The sequence below is a fragment of the Sorex araneus genome, chromosome 1 (assembly GCF_027595985.1).
Source record: "Sorex araneus isolate mSorAra2 chromosome 1, mSorAra2.pri, whole genome shotgun sequence".
NCBI lineage: Eukaryota > Metazoa > Chordata > Mammalia > Eulipotyphla > Soricidae > Sorex > Sorex araneus.
Window position 1 is genome coordinate 177,906,856 of NC_073302.1, and position 13,753 is coordinate 177,920,608.

Here is a 13,753-nt window from a genome sequence, read left to right on the forward strand (position 1 = left end):
ATTGCCACATACCCAGTGTTATCACTTCCTCAAGCTTATCGCAACTTGAGTTGCCTTATATTAAAATTGGGCTCTGTGGAACACCATGATAATTTGGTTTGTTGTAGGAAAGGAAAACATGTGGGGGAGATAACATTGGAAAGATATATGAAGTTTTCCTTGAGGGATGAGTCTTATTTCTCTATGCATAAGGTTTAATTGGATTTTAAAATATGCTATTGCTGAAGCACAGGTATACAAAACTTTGGGGGGAAAGCATGAACTTGCCTTGCTGTTATTAACAGATAAAGGAAATAAAATGATATTAGTCTAGTTAGTAAACATGTCTATGTATGACATATTTCATGTTTCATGACAGGAGGCAAAGGTCAGCAAAGCAATTACATCAACGATGCTGCATCCAAATGCTTTCCAAGGTCTCGTGTAGCATGGCAATAATATAATTTGAACTTAGAATTATAAGGTTGAATTTGTGGCTTGAGACTACACTCTGAGATTTTTATTTGTTTAAATGCAATGTTTGCAATGCTTGTGGCCTTCAGATGCTTCTACAGAGATTGCTAGGGTGTGTACTGAGGTTCTCAGTGACCACCAGGCTTACGCTCATGCAGTTCCAGAGACTGAATGCAAGACCTTGCACATGACAATCATGTGTTTCACCACGCGAGTTATCTCCCAGCCCATGTTTTATTAAGTTTCGCTTTTATAAAAATTAAACTATATTATCAGAATGTGAACATATTTGAGTTTTAATAAATATATTTTTGAAAAATTATTAGGTGACATACTATTTTATAATGCATTTTGCCTAATTTCTTATCATTATTTTTAAAGAAGTAAACTTATATGCATCATATTCACCAAATAACAAAATTAAACTTAAGCTGATAACAGAAAAATAGCACAAAACTTTCTGAATATTCAGAAATTAAAAAATATACTACTATGCTGCTATTCTATGGGTAAAAGAAAAAAACTCTCACAAGAATTGGAAACTATTTCGAACAAAGTTTTAGAGATAAATCATAATATTAAATGCTTACTTTAAAAATGAATATTCTCCAGTCACTGTCACTCCATTGCTCATCGATTTGCTCGAGCGGGCACCAGTAACGTCTCTCATTGAGAGACTTATTGTTGCTGTTTTGGGCATATCCAATACGCACGGGTAGCTTTCCAGGCTCTGCCATGTGGGCGCGAAACTCTCAGTAGCTTGCCGGGCTCTCCGAGAAGGGCGAAGGAATCGAACCCGGGTTGGCCACGTGAAAGACGAACACCCTACCACTGTGATATCGCTCCAGCCCGTTCTCCAGTCAATATACTTAAATTCTCACTTCAAGAACCTACAAAGGAGGGGCCAGAGCACCAGTACAGCAGGAAAGGAGCTTGTCTTGTGTGTAGCAAAGGTGGAAATTAAGAATTCTAAATTAATTGTTCTCCTTTTCTACCACACTTCCATTTTAAACTTTCTTTTTCTTTTCTCTTTTTCATTGAGATACAGTGACTGTGAGATACAGTTACAAAACTTTTATGATGGAGATTCAGTCATACAATGTCCCAACACCCATCCTTCCACAAGTGTGCATTTCCCACCACCATGTCCCCTTATCCCTCCTCCGCCCCCATCCCAGTCCACCTCTACACCTCTATACTCTATGGAAGTCACTTTTCTTCTCTCTCTCTCTCTCTCTCTCTCTCTCTCTCTCTCTCTCTCTGTCTCTCTCTCTCTTCCCCTGGCCCCATTTGGGCATTATGGTTTGCAATACAGATACTAGGACAACATCATGTTTGGTCCTTTGCCCACTTTCAGCCACATCTCCCATCCAAAGCGATCCCTTCCAACTATCATTGTCATAATGGTCCCTTATCTATCCCAACTGTCCTTTCCCCCAGCCCTTGACACAGGCTTCCAACTGTGGATCATTTGTCCTGACCCTTGTTCTACTGTTCTTGGGTGTTAGTCTCATACTTTGTTTTTATTTTTGTTTTGTCATTTTAATATCCCACAAATGAGTGCAATCATTCTATGCCTGTCTTTCTCCTTTTGACTTGTTTCACTTAGCATGATACTTTCCATGTCCATCCATTTATAAGCAAATTTCATGACTTCATTTTTTCTAACAGCTATATAGTATTCCACTGTGTAGATATACAATAGTTTCTTTAACCAGTTATCTGTTCTCTGGCACTCAGGTTGTTTCCAGATTCTGGCTATTGTGAACAGTGCTGCAATAAACATAGAAGTAGAAATGTCATTTCTTTTGTTTTTGGAGAAAAATAAAATTTAATAATATACATACAAAGAATTTACGGGAATGTATATTTGAAAGCCAATGGAGGCAAAACAAGGTTGTACCCTTATTTATTGATTGATTGATTTTTTGATTTTTTAATTTTTTTCTCCTGCGTGTTTTTGAACTAGAGTGGTATATTCCTAGAAGTGGTATTGCTGGGTGAAATAGGAGCTTACTTGCTAGTTTTTTGATGAATACCCATGGCAACAGTACTCTTTATCCCTGCACCAGCACTGATTGATTGTTCTTGTTCTTTTTGATGTGTGCCAGTCTCTGTCATGTAAGTTGGTCTCTTTGTTACTTTAATTTGCATTTCCCTGATGATTAGTATAGAGCATTTTTGATGTGCATTTTGGCAATTTGTATTTCTTCTTTGAGAAACTTTCTGTTCATTTCTTCTTACCATTTTTGATGATGTCAGAGGGTTTTATCTTTTAAAGTCCTATCAGTGCCTTATATATCTTGGATATTAATTCCCTATCTGATGCATATTGGGTAAATAATTTTTCAAATTTCATAGGCTATCTCTCTCTGTATCTTTGTCACCATTTATTTTGAGGTGCAGAAGCTTCTTAGCTTAATGTAGTCCTAAAGGCATCTTTAAAGATGAAACACCACTGCCCAAGCAAGTGAAAACAAAAATAAACAAATGGGGCTAAATTTTGCTTTTATGTAATTTACTGGGCTGGAGTAATAGCTCAGGGGATAAGGCCTTTGCCTTGCATGCGGCCGACCTGGTTTGATTCCTCCACCCCTCTCAGAGAGCCCGGCAAGCTACTGAGAGTATCTCGCCCACATGCAGAGCCTGGCAAGTATCTGTGGCATATTCGATATGCCAAAAACAGTATGGAGACGTTACTGCTGTCCGCTTGAGCAAATCGATGAGCAATGGGATGACAGTGATACAGTGATACAGTGATGTAATTTACTACCTTAAAATGGAGCTTCTTTTCCTTTTATAGAAAAATAAAAAAAATTCTTGGTAGAGTATTTTTAGTCAGAGGTCTTTGTCATTCAGTATTTTGTATTCATGATGCCAGTTCTAACCTGTTTGGTTTCTGTGGCAAAATCTGATGATAATGCCAATGGGGCTTCCCTGAGGTTCTCCGATGTGCAACTCTTGCGTCTTTCCTGTTCCTTAGGATTTTCTCTTAATCTTTGACTTTTCTCATTAAAATATGTTTTGGTAGGTACCATTTAGGCTTACTTTGGAGATTGTATTTTTATTTCATTTAAACACTGGCTTACAAAGTTGTTCATTAAACAGTTGTTTGGGTCATTAAATTTTCCACCAGTGTGACCTTCCCATCACCAGTGCCCCTAGTAAGGCTTCCAGGATAGAGTTGTCTAATTTCTTTCTCAGCTGGGTCAAGTTTATAAGCTTTCCTTATTTGACCACCTTGCCTTGGTTCATTTCCACACTCACTATTTGTAAGACCTATAATGAGAAGTCACTTACTCATCGAGTAATTCTCTGTTTTCTTAATTTATTTAGCAGATGGAGTAAGATTAGCTTCACTCAGCATGATACTCTCAAACTCCATCCACAAAGCAGCAAATTGCATGATTTTTGTCTTTTCTTATAGTCAAATACTATTCCATTGCATGTATGTAACATAGTTTGCACTATTCTTTCTTATTCTCTTCCCTTGTGGTTTAAAATTTGTTATATTTGTAGTGGCCAGGTTCTATTTGTTTCTTCTTCTTTGCTTCATCATCTATATATTTTTTTTTCTAAAGCTTCCATAAGGTTTATATCTAAGGTTATAATAATCTTACATTATATTGAAAACAATTAAATATTTGTTTATTACTCTTCTCTCACAATTCTATTATTCTCTTTCTCTCATAATCTGTGTTTTTCAGATTTCTAACTAATTCCAAGTGGGATTTCTATTCCATTTATAGAAGGCTTATAAATATTTCCTGGAGGGATAGACTGGTGGTAACTGATTCCATTAAATGTTACTCTGAAAGTCCCTTTATTACACTTTCAAATTTGGATAAATAGGTAGGCAGAGTGATCTTGGTCGGAGACCTTTTCCTTCAATATTTTTTATACATTATACAACTCTCATTTTTGACTTGTAGAGTTCTGTGGATAAATCTGATGTTTTAGTCCTCTAGGGATTCACTTACATATAACTCTTTTTCTTTTTGCTTGCTGCTTTTGGATTTTCTGTGTTTGCTTTATGCCATTTTCATTATGTTTGGTGAGTGTCTAAGTTTATTTTATTTGGAACTCTTTGAGCTTGCTGGACCTGGTCTTCTCCCAGTAATTTGCAGAGCTCTATTACATAAGGAGTTCTTCTTGGGCTTTTGCATTGATCCACTATTGCTTATGAGTTCCTATCTCCCCATTATGTTTGCTCTTCCCTGGGGGTCTTCACAAGGGTCTGCTGGGGTCTGTGCTTGACTAGGCAGTGACCAGAATTTTGTCATTGAAAGTGCTTTAAAAATCTTGTCCCAGTGCAGCTTGTTATCCCAGGGTTCCTTTCCTCTTGAGGGATTCTTTTTCCCCAAGCAATATGCTAGCTCTCCTTTTGCCCCTTTGAAGGGACATGTCTATATTATATATGTGTGTATATATATGTCTACCTTATATTCAACTTCCAGGTTGGTTTCTGTGTCAATTTATCAAAGCTTTGGTGTAGATTTGCTGTTTGTAAAGCAGAATGCAAGTGCAGTTTCTCTCTATTCTGCCACCTGGGTCCCCTGTGGTTAGATCTGAACATTTTACGATTCATTGAAAAGATGAGGAAGAAGATTGCACTGCTGGTAGGGATGGAAATAGATTTTTAAAAAACTGTTCAGGATGAGGGAGGTGCTGCATGGTCTCTCAAGCATCACTAGGCAGGGTCTTAGAAGTGCCTTGAGCATCATTGGGTGACTCTCATGCCCCTGGTATTCCAGAATCAGACCACCTCCACATCCTCAGTCCCTGGCCCAGTTAGTTAACTATCTAGGAGCTGCCCCTAGGCTCCATGAGCACTCCCTAGGAGACACAAAAATGTATTGTAAAAATTTATGTATTGCCTCACAAAGATGAACAAAAAAGTTTCAACCCTTTCAAAAAATGGGGAGAAAATGAACACACTTCTCTGAATAAGTGAATGTCAATAGGCACATGAAAAAGCGCTTATTTCTTATGAAACAGATCCAAATCAAGGTGAAAATATCATCTCACAACAACTAAAATGGCACATATAAAAAATACTGAAACAAAGTGTGTTTCTGGGGATGTGGTGAAAAAGGAACTTTCATCCACTGCTGGTGGGAATGTTGTCTGTTTCAACCCATATGGAAAACAATGATTTTTTTATTCTTTCTTTTTTTAATTTTTCAATTTTATTTTCATAAAGTTGTTCACAATAATTGATTACATTCAATATTTCAATACGAATCCCACCACCATTACACCTTCCCATCACCATTATTTTGAATTTTCCCACCACCACTCTAGCGTGCCCCACAGGCAGATAGTAAATAATTTATTTTGTACTGCTTGTTATGAATAGTATGAGATGTCCTGTGGCTGCAAACACATAAGTGGCTGCATGCTCCTGGAATTTAAAATTTTTAAATAATTGGAATTCAGAGGAATCTCTGTGGCATGCTTCTCTCATCCGAGATTCATTTGTGAGTTTCTGAATCATGGCTGTTAATGCCCTTAAATGGCACCCAGAGGCAGTTCTTGGACATGACTGCCAGGAAACAGGAATGGTTGGGAGATGGGGGGAGGTCACCCACCCCCAACTCTGTGAAGCCTGGAGTTTTCAGTCATAGCTCCCACACATCTGGGTTTTTCAGCAGATTCATTCTCATCTATGGGAGGCTCGGCACAAGCCTGTGAAGATGGCCTGTGAGCATGGCAACGATTGGGTTCTGGAGGTTTGCAGCTGCCTGTGTTCATTTGGAATAGACAGAGGGACATACCTGCCCAGCTACAAGGCTCCCTGGTGAAATCAGCCTGGCATGGGCAGTGTGGAGAGACACATCTGCATGAGAGCGTGCTGCTCTCCTCTAAGATTCATTTGTGAGTCTCTGTTTATTTCTTATCAGTGATAAGAAATGTAGAGATTTCTTAGTAAACTAGTAGTTGAGCTGCCATACAACTCAGCAATTCAACTTTTAGGTATCTACCCTCAGGACACAGAAACTTTCATTTAAATGGACATGCACACACCATTATTCATTGCAGCATTTAGTAGCTAAGGTAATGAAGACGTGGTGAATATACTAAATGGAATAGTATGAAGCTACAAGGAAGGATGAAATCATGAAATTTGTTGCAACTTACATGGAATTGGTGTTAATTAAAGTAAGTCAGGAGGACAAACACAAGATGATCTCATTTATCTGTGGTTATTTAGAATAATTGACTGAGAAAATTAAATTATTTAAAAGAGGAATGCCTAGATCACGCTTGACCCCAGAGTATAGGAAAAAGAAATATATAGAAGGAAAGAAATTGAGGGGAAGTGAGATAAGGTGGACAGGAGCTAATGGGGTGTGGGAGGAGTGGAGGGGTTGCAAAGGTCAATGGCCCCAGGTGCACTGATAGTGAAAGGAGTATACTTCTATAGCCAAACCTCAGAGGCAAGAACACTAAGAACACGAGATCCAAATGACAGCGACAAAACTGGAAAATATGGCTGTGAATATCAGAGTGGAAGAGGTTTTGGGGGTGAAGATGGAGAGACACTCCTGAGAACTCCAGTGAAGGGAAGTTGAAACCCACAGGACTTGAATCTATGTTCAAACTCGGTCTAATATCCCTTTGCCCTTGCAAGACGATCAAACAAAGCATCTTCATTATATATTCATGCAAGATTCATGCACCTAATGTGAAAATATATTAGTTACCTCACAAATACTTGGACACAAGTACATAGTACAGGAGATAAGGCATTTTTCTTACATACAGTCAATCTTCCCTAGCATCGCTTATGGTCCCCAAAACATTAAGAACAGAGACAGTACACTCTGAGCACTGCTGGGTGCTATACAAAAATAAACTAACAGCACCAAAAAAAGTTAAGAAATATTTAGAATCTATTTTTCAGTCCTAGGCTCACTTTTTGTTCTACTAGACTAAAGGTTACTGAAAAAAACGTCTTCAATTCTTCTTTGCTTTATTGGCCTCCTAGTAGGCGCTACCAGTAGGAATTTCTAAAGGAAAATTCTAAGCGGCAAGAAAAGGAAGAAGGGTTTACTTTCCACATTCTACCGCTAGCAATAGTTAGTAATAACCTGCATCTAGTAACAACTTGCACCTTCTTCCAGCACTCACGGTTCCAGTCTCACCAAATTGCCTAAAAGCAAACCAAATCAAAAACTTTGGCTGTCCTAGTAAAAGCTCCACTTCATTCATTTACCAACTGGTCCTCCTGCTGACCTTGGAGAATCCATGGGGCCAGCCCTTTCTCAGAAGTTCAAGTACTGATGCATGGAATTTTCCCCAAGAAAATTCTGTAGGGTCCCTTCCCCTAGCTTAGGTGTTCTGGTAAACGCCTTTTCATTCTGATCTCTAAGTCTTAATAGCAGTAATTACATCCTACTCTCACTAATCCCTGGATGTCTATACACCATGTTGGTCTTTCAGCTTTCTGACAGGCAAGACAAGTCCCTTATAATTGTAATTCTAATTATTGTTCTATTTTCTCATGATTTTCCTTCCTGTTACATCATCATAGCAGTAACTTGATCTGGGGCCTCCTATTTTGGTCAATGTTCTTCCCTCAAGGGACATTTATGCTCAACCCATTTAAGTCCTCGAAAGACACATATCTACCTTCCTACTTGCTAATTATTTTTAGAAGTCTACTATGTACTCCAAACATGTCTTTCCAAAGTGTATGTCCTCACTCCATACAATTGGCTTGCACAGCCAACCGTATTGGATTCCAGGCACTGTATATAACACCCTAAGCAATGCCAGGAGTGATCCCTGAGTACAGAACCAGGAGTAAATCCTAAGCACAGTTAGGTTTTTTTCACTAATCCCAAGCACCAAAAGAGATAAACTCCAGATGCATCTAGCTGTTCCTGCCAGAACTCCTCACCTCAATCAACTCACATGCTAAATCCAAAATATTAGACACCATCATTGCCAGTCCCTCCAATTTCCTACAATAATCTGTCCACACGGTGTGCTTTACACTTAGGGCCTTTGTAATGCCCATGCCACACTCACTCATCTCTGCAGCAGAGGTTTTTGAATCCGGGGACTCTTCAGCTTCTCTGATTGCACACAGTTCACATGCCCTGACCATAGGAAGGCTTTCCCTGACCACCAAATCTGTTTGATATTTTTTTTATAAATAATAAATGACTGAGTCAAAAATGACGGTACACAAAGATCTATGATATTTTTTGCAACAGCAGAATTCATGGCCTTTAAAAATATGTATAATGAGACGAAACAAATGTTTTCTGTAGAAATTCAGGTGTTCTTTTCTAAAAATAACATGCATAACCACAAATCAATGCTTAAAGGCAGATGGGTAATGAAGGGCAGCCAGGAAATTTCTATAATTCACTGTAATGAGTATGGTAATGACTCCCATTATAAACCAAGCTGCAGTTTGACACACTGATCTATTTCAAATAGCAATAATATAATTATTTTATATATTTTTCAATGCTCCAGAGCTTAATTTAAAGGGAGAAATTTGAGAAAGCTTGATTGATGGCATTAATCTTGCTCGGTTATTCAAATGAAGGTGGACTAAATTTTGTTAACAAATACCTATTCAAATGTTAGATGTCATTAGAGAGAAAACAGTCCTGAAGTCCAAATACAAGTAAATATCTTTAAAAGTATGAAAGAAGTTCCATGATCATGATTGAAAATAAATTTTTTTAGCCCCGACTCTTTCAAGTCTAACTTTTTTGATAGGGCCTGATGCAGGATGTATTGCACTGGGCAGAATGACATAGGATGTTGTCACTATATTTTAAAAAATTCAAGGATTGAATTTTATTTTGCTATCAAAGCACACACTTTTATCCTTAATATTTACTTGCTCCCAGAGGTAGTATGAAAGAGTATTTCCACAAAGTAATACAAGCAGAAACATATTGCAAATCTGTAATATCACAGACAACAAAAATGCTCTGTGTTGCTATGGGTCATATGAAAGCTCAGTTCTTCATTTTTTGAGGAAAGTACAAATCATTTTCAGGAATCACTGGATCAGTTGACATTCTCACCAGCATTACCTGAAGGTTTCTGTTTCTCCATGTCCATGACAACACTGGTTGTTCTATGTGCCAGTTTCAATAGTATGAAATGCTGTTTCATTGTTGTTTTGACATGTATTTTCCTGATGTCAAGTGATGCAGAGAATTTCTCACACACCTTTTGTCCAACTGTATGTCTTCTTTGGTATATGTTCATATTCCCCATTTTTAATAATAATGTTTAAGATTAATACTTAAATTATTTTATTTATAATTACTAGAAATTCAAAGCAGAGTTTTCACTAAAAAGGACATGAGTCAAATGTTTTGGACAAATTCTGATCTGTAAGACTTCTCAATAGACTTCAGAAAAATGTGCTGGAGACTTATTTTCCAAAGTTTATTTTTGGAAAGATTTATCATTATTATTTTGGGAGGTTTATTTTCTAAAGCATATAAAATAGGAATAAAGATGATCTTTCATACTACCTCTGAGAATAAGTGAGTATTGAGCATAAAAAATGTGTGCTTTTGATAATAAAATAAAACTCAATCCTTGAATTTTTAAAAAAATACTGACAACATTTGGTCTTGGAACAAAAAAGATAAAACTGAAAGTGTGGTTAATGTTTATAAAATTGAAGAGTTAAATGCTTTAACCATTCCCCAGGGCCCCAATTGAAGGTTGCTGTAAAACAATTCCAGCTAAAGAGGAATGTTCAAAGAATTATATACAGGAGAAACCATTATTAATAGCATTGTAAACTATAGAATCTAAATTAAAAATTTTAATGAAATAAAAACAAAGAAGTCGGCTAATATTTAAAAAAAGATATTCTGATATAAATTTCAATAGCAGTGACTGGAGAGATGTGTAGGGGTTAGGGCACTTCCCTTGCATGAGGCAAATCCCAGTCAAAGATAAACACTGCATCTACCCCCACCCCCTATCCCAGCGCTGCCAAGAGCGACTCCTGAGCACATAGTTTGGAGTAAGCCCTGAGCACTGCTGGATGTGGCCCCCTTCAAAAATGAATTCTATAGTGTATGCCCTGACTACAAGGAAATTCAGAGTAATAAGGTCCATTAATGCTTTCTAAATTTTTGTATTTATAAATTACTAAAAATATATAAAGATACATATCAAATATTATGACAATAATATCTGTGTGCATGTAATTCTATAAAAATATAAAAAGACAAGGTTTTCCAAGACATTGGATGCAAGTATATTTGAAAGCTAGAAACCTAAATAAACAGTTCCAAAAAAATATGTAGAGAACAGAAACCATGCAAGAAATAAAAAAAAGTCAGAAAGTAGACTAGAGACTGAACACAATGGCCACTCAATACCCCTATTGCAAACCACAACACTCAATTGGAGAGAGAGAACAAAACTGAATGCCCTGCCACAAAGGCAGGGTAGGGTGGGGGAAGATGGAATTGGGGGGTGGGAGGGATACTGGGCTTATTGGTGGTGGAGAATGGGCACTGGTGGAGGGATGTGTTTGCGAACATTGTATGAGGGAAAAACAAGCTCGAAAATGTGTAAATCTGTATCTGTACCCTCATGGTGATTCACTAATTAAAGAATAAAATAAATTAAAAAAATAAATTAACAAAAAAATTTAAAAACCTAAATAAAAATAGAAACAAAACACCATTAATATCTACAGAGATAAATGATCATGCCATCAAAATAAAAACAAAATACTATAATGAATATTTAGATTACAAGGCTTTCATAATTTAAAATATTTCAGTTGAAAATGAAAACATGATAATCTTCAGAAAGATCTTAGAGAATAGTCAGACAATTGATGAAGTATGAGGTTGACTATGATAAAACACATAAAAAGTAAAGCAAATAAAAATAATTATTACTCTAGAGAAAGCAAGATGTGTGGGAATGAGATGGCACTTATAGCTTACTGAAGGTCTCAGCTAAAAGTATAATTTCATGATCATAAGAACCAATTAATATGTATTAATTTAACCAAAATAATTAATACAGGAGGAAAGAGGATTGAACAGACTATGCACATGGAGAGATGGGAGGGGTGAATGGGCACAGCTTTTCGGCCTCACCTTGCACAGTGGACAGCCAGTTAGATTCTAGTACCAGAACCCCCCCAAAGCAGGAAAAACAATGAAAAGTGCTACCTGGAGCTGTAAAGCAAGTGAACACCATTGACTAAAAAATGGGAATGATTTATCCTAAGGAGAACAAAAAGTAAATGGAGGAACACCATTGTTTCATGATAAAGCTTGCAAGAGCTCTTGTTTCACCTGATTACCTTTAGTAACAATAACTGCAACTAAGTTGCAAAGGCAACTTGTCTGCAAAGGCAGAGTCTGCAACAGGCCTAGGGAACAGTCCATTCAAGAAAGGATGCAGGCTGGTCCAGTCGGGCATCTCCTGGGGGCTCCAGGGCAGGGACTTATGGAAGAGTCAATGCTCAATGGGTAAGTGGAGGCACACTGCACACTACAGTCAATGATGAGACTAAAGAATTCTTGGTTTGGGGATGGGAAGATAAGACAGCAAATAGGGTGCTTGTCTTACATGATAACCCCAATCTCTCACGGGAACCACATATGATCCCCCGAGCTCTGCCAGGAGGGATACCTCAGTATCCAGTAGAGCCAGAGGTTTACTACACTGTTGCTGATAAGGTTTCATGCATAACCTTTCAGCTCGCCCTGCTCCTCCTCCATTGTCTAGTGTTCCCTCTCCTGTTCCCCCACCCCACCAAGTGACATGCTTCCTTCTGATATCAGTTCTCATGCTCTATTGTCTTTGAGCATTTGTTATTCTCCTACTATATCTCACACATATGAGAGCAATAGTTCTGTGTCTGTCTCTGTCCCTCTGACAAGCTTTAATCAGCATAATCCTCTCCAGAACAATCCACATTGCAGTAGATTGCATGATTTTATCTTTTGTATGGTTGAGCAATATTCCATTGTGTTTATGTGTCATTGTTCCTTTATTCAGTCATCTGTTCTTGGGCATTAGGTTGTTTCCAGACTTGGGCTATTATGGATAATGCTGCAAGGAACACAGGAGTACAAATCTCTTTTATCCATTGTGTTTTGGGAACTTTGGGGTGAAGTCCAAGAAGTAGAATTGTTGGGCCAAATGGGAGCTCAATTACTAGTCTTAGGTGGTTTTGTTTAAGTAATGTTCATAGTGTCTTCCAGAAAATCTGGGCCAGTTGACATTCCCACCAGCAATGAATGAGGAATGAATGAGGGTCATTTTCTCCCCACATATACACCAATTTCAGTTGTTCTTGTTCATTTTGATGCATGCCATTTTCTGTGGTGTGAAGTGGTATCTCATTGTTGAGATTTACATCTCCCTGGTGATTAGTGATGCTGAACACTTTGTCATGTGCCCTTTGGCCATTTGTATATCTTCTTTGAAGTAGTTTCTATTCACCTGTTCTCCCCATTTTTTGATGGCATTGGGTATTTTTATGTATAATTCTGTCAGTGCTTTATATATCTTGAATATAAACTCTTCATCAGGAGAGTGATATGCAAATAATTCCCCCCACTTTGTTGGTTGTCTGTATTTCGGTCACCACTGCCTTTGAGGTTCAGAGGTACAAAATCGTCTTAATTTAATGCAGACCTATTTATTTATTTTGGTTTCTGTGTGTTTTGTCAATGGCACTGACTCCTTAAAGACACCTTTAGACCTCTAGCTTCAGTGTCATGGAGAGTTCTGCCTATATTTTTCTCAAGGTAGGTAGTGAATTTAGTCTGACATCAAGTTTTATTCCATTTTTATATGACTTTTGTGCATGGTGCTATAAAAGTACTGAATTTTGGGGGGAGGGGGGAGGATATGTGGCCAACCAGTTTCCTGAATACTGTTTGCTGAAGTGGCAGGCTAAAAAAATCAACACACAAAAGCTCAGGGCTTTTCTATACACAAATAGTGAAATAGAAGAGAGAGACATTAAAAACAAAAGAGAACAATCAATCCCATTACAACTGTGCTTCAAAAATTATCAAGTACCTAGGAATCTTCTTAATGAAAGAGGTAAAAGACATGTACAAAGAAAAGTATAAAACACTATTAAGGGAAATAAAAGAGGACTGGAGGAAATAGAGACATTCCCTGATCATGAATTGAAAAGATTAATGTTGTCAAAATTTTAATACTCCCCAAAGTATCATATACATTCAAATAAATCCTTTAAAAATACTGATATTTTTAAATTTTTTAAATTTAATTTAATTTTATTTTTGCTTTTTGAGTC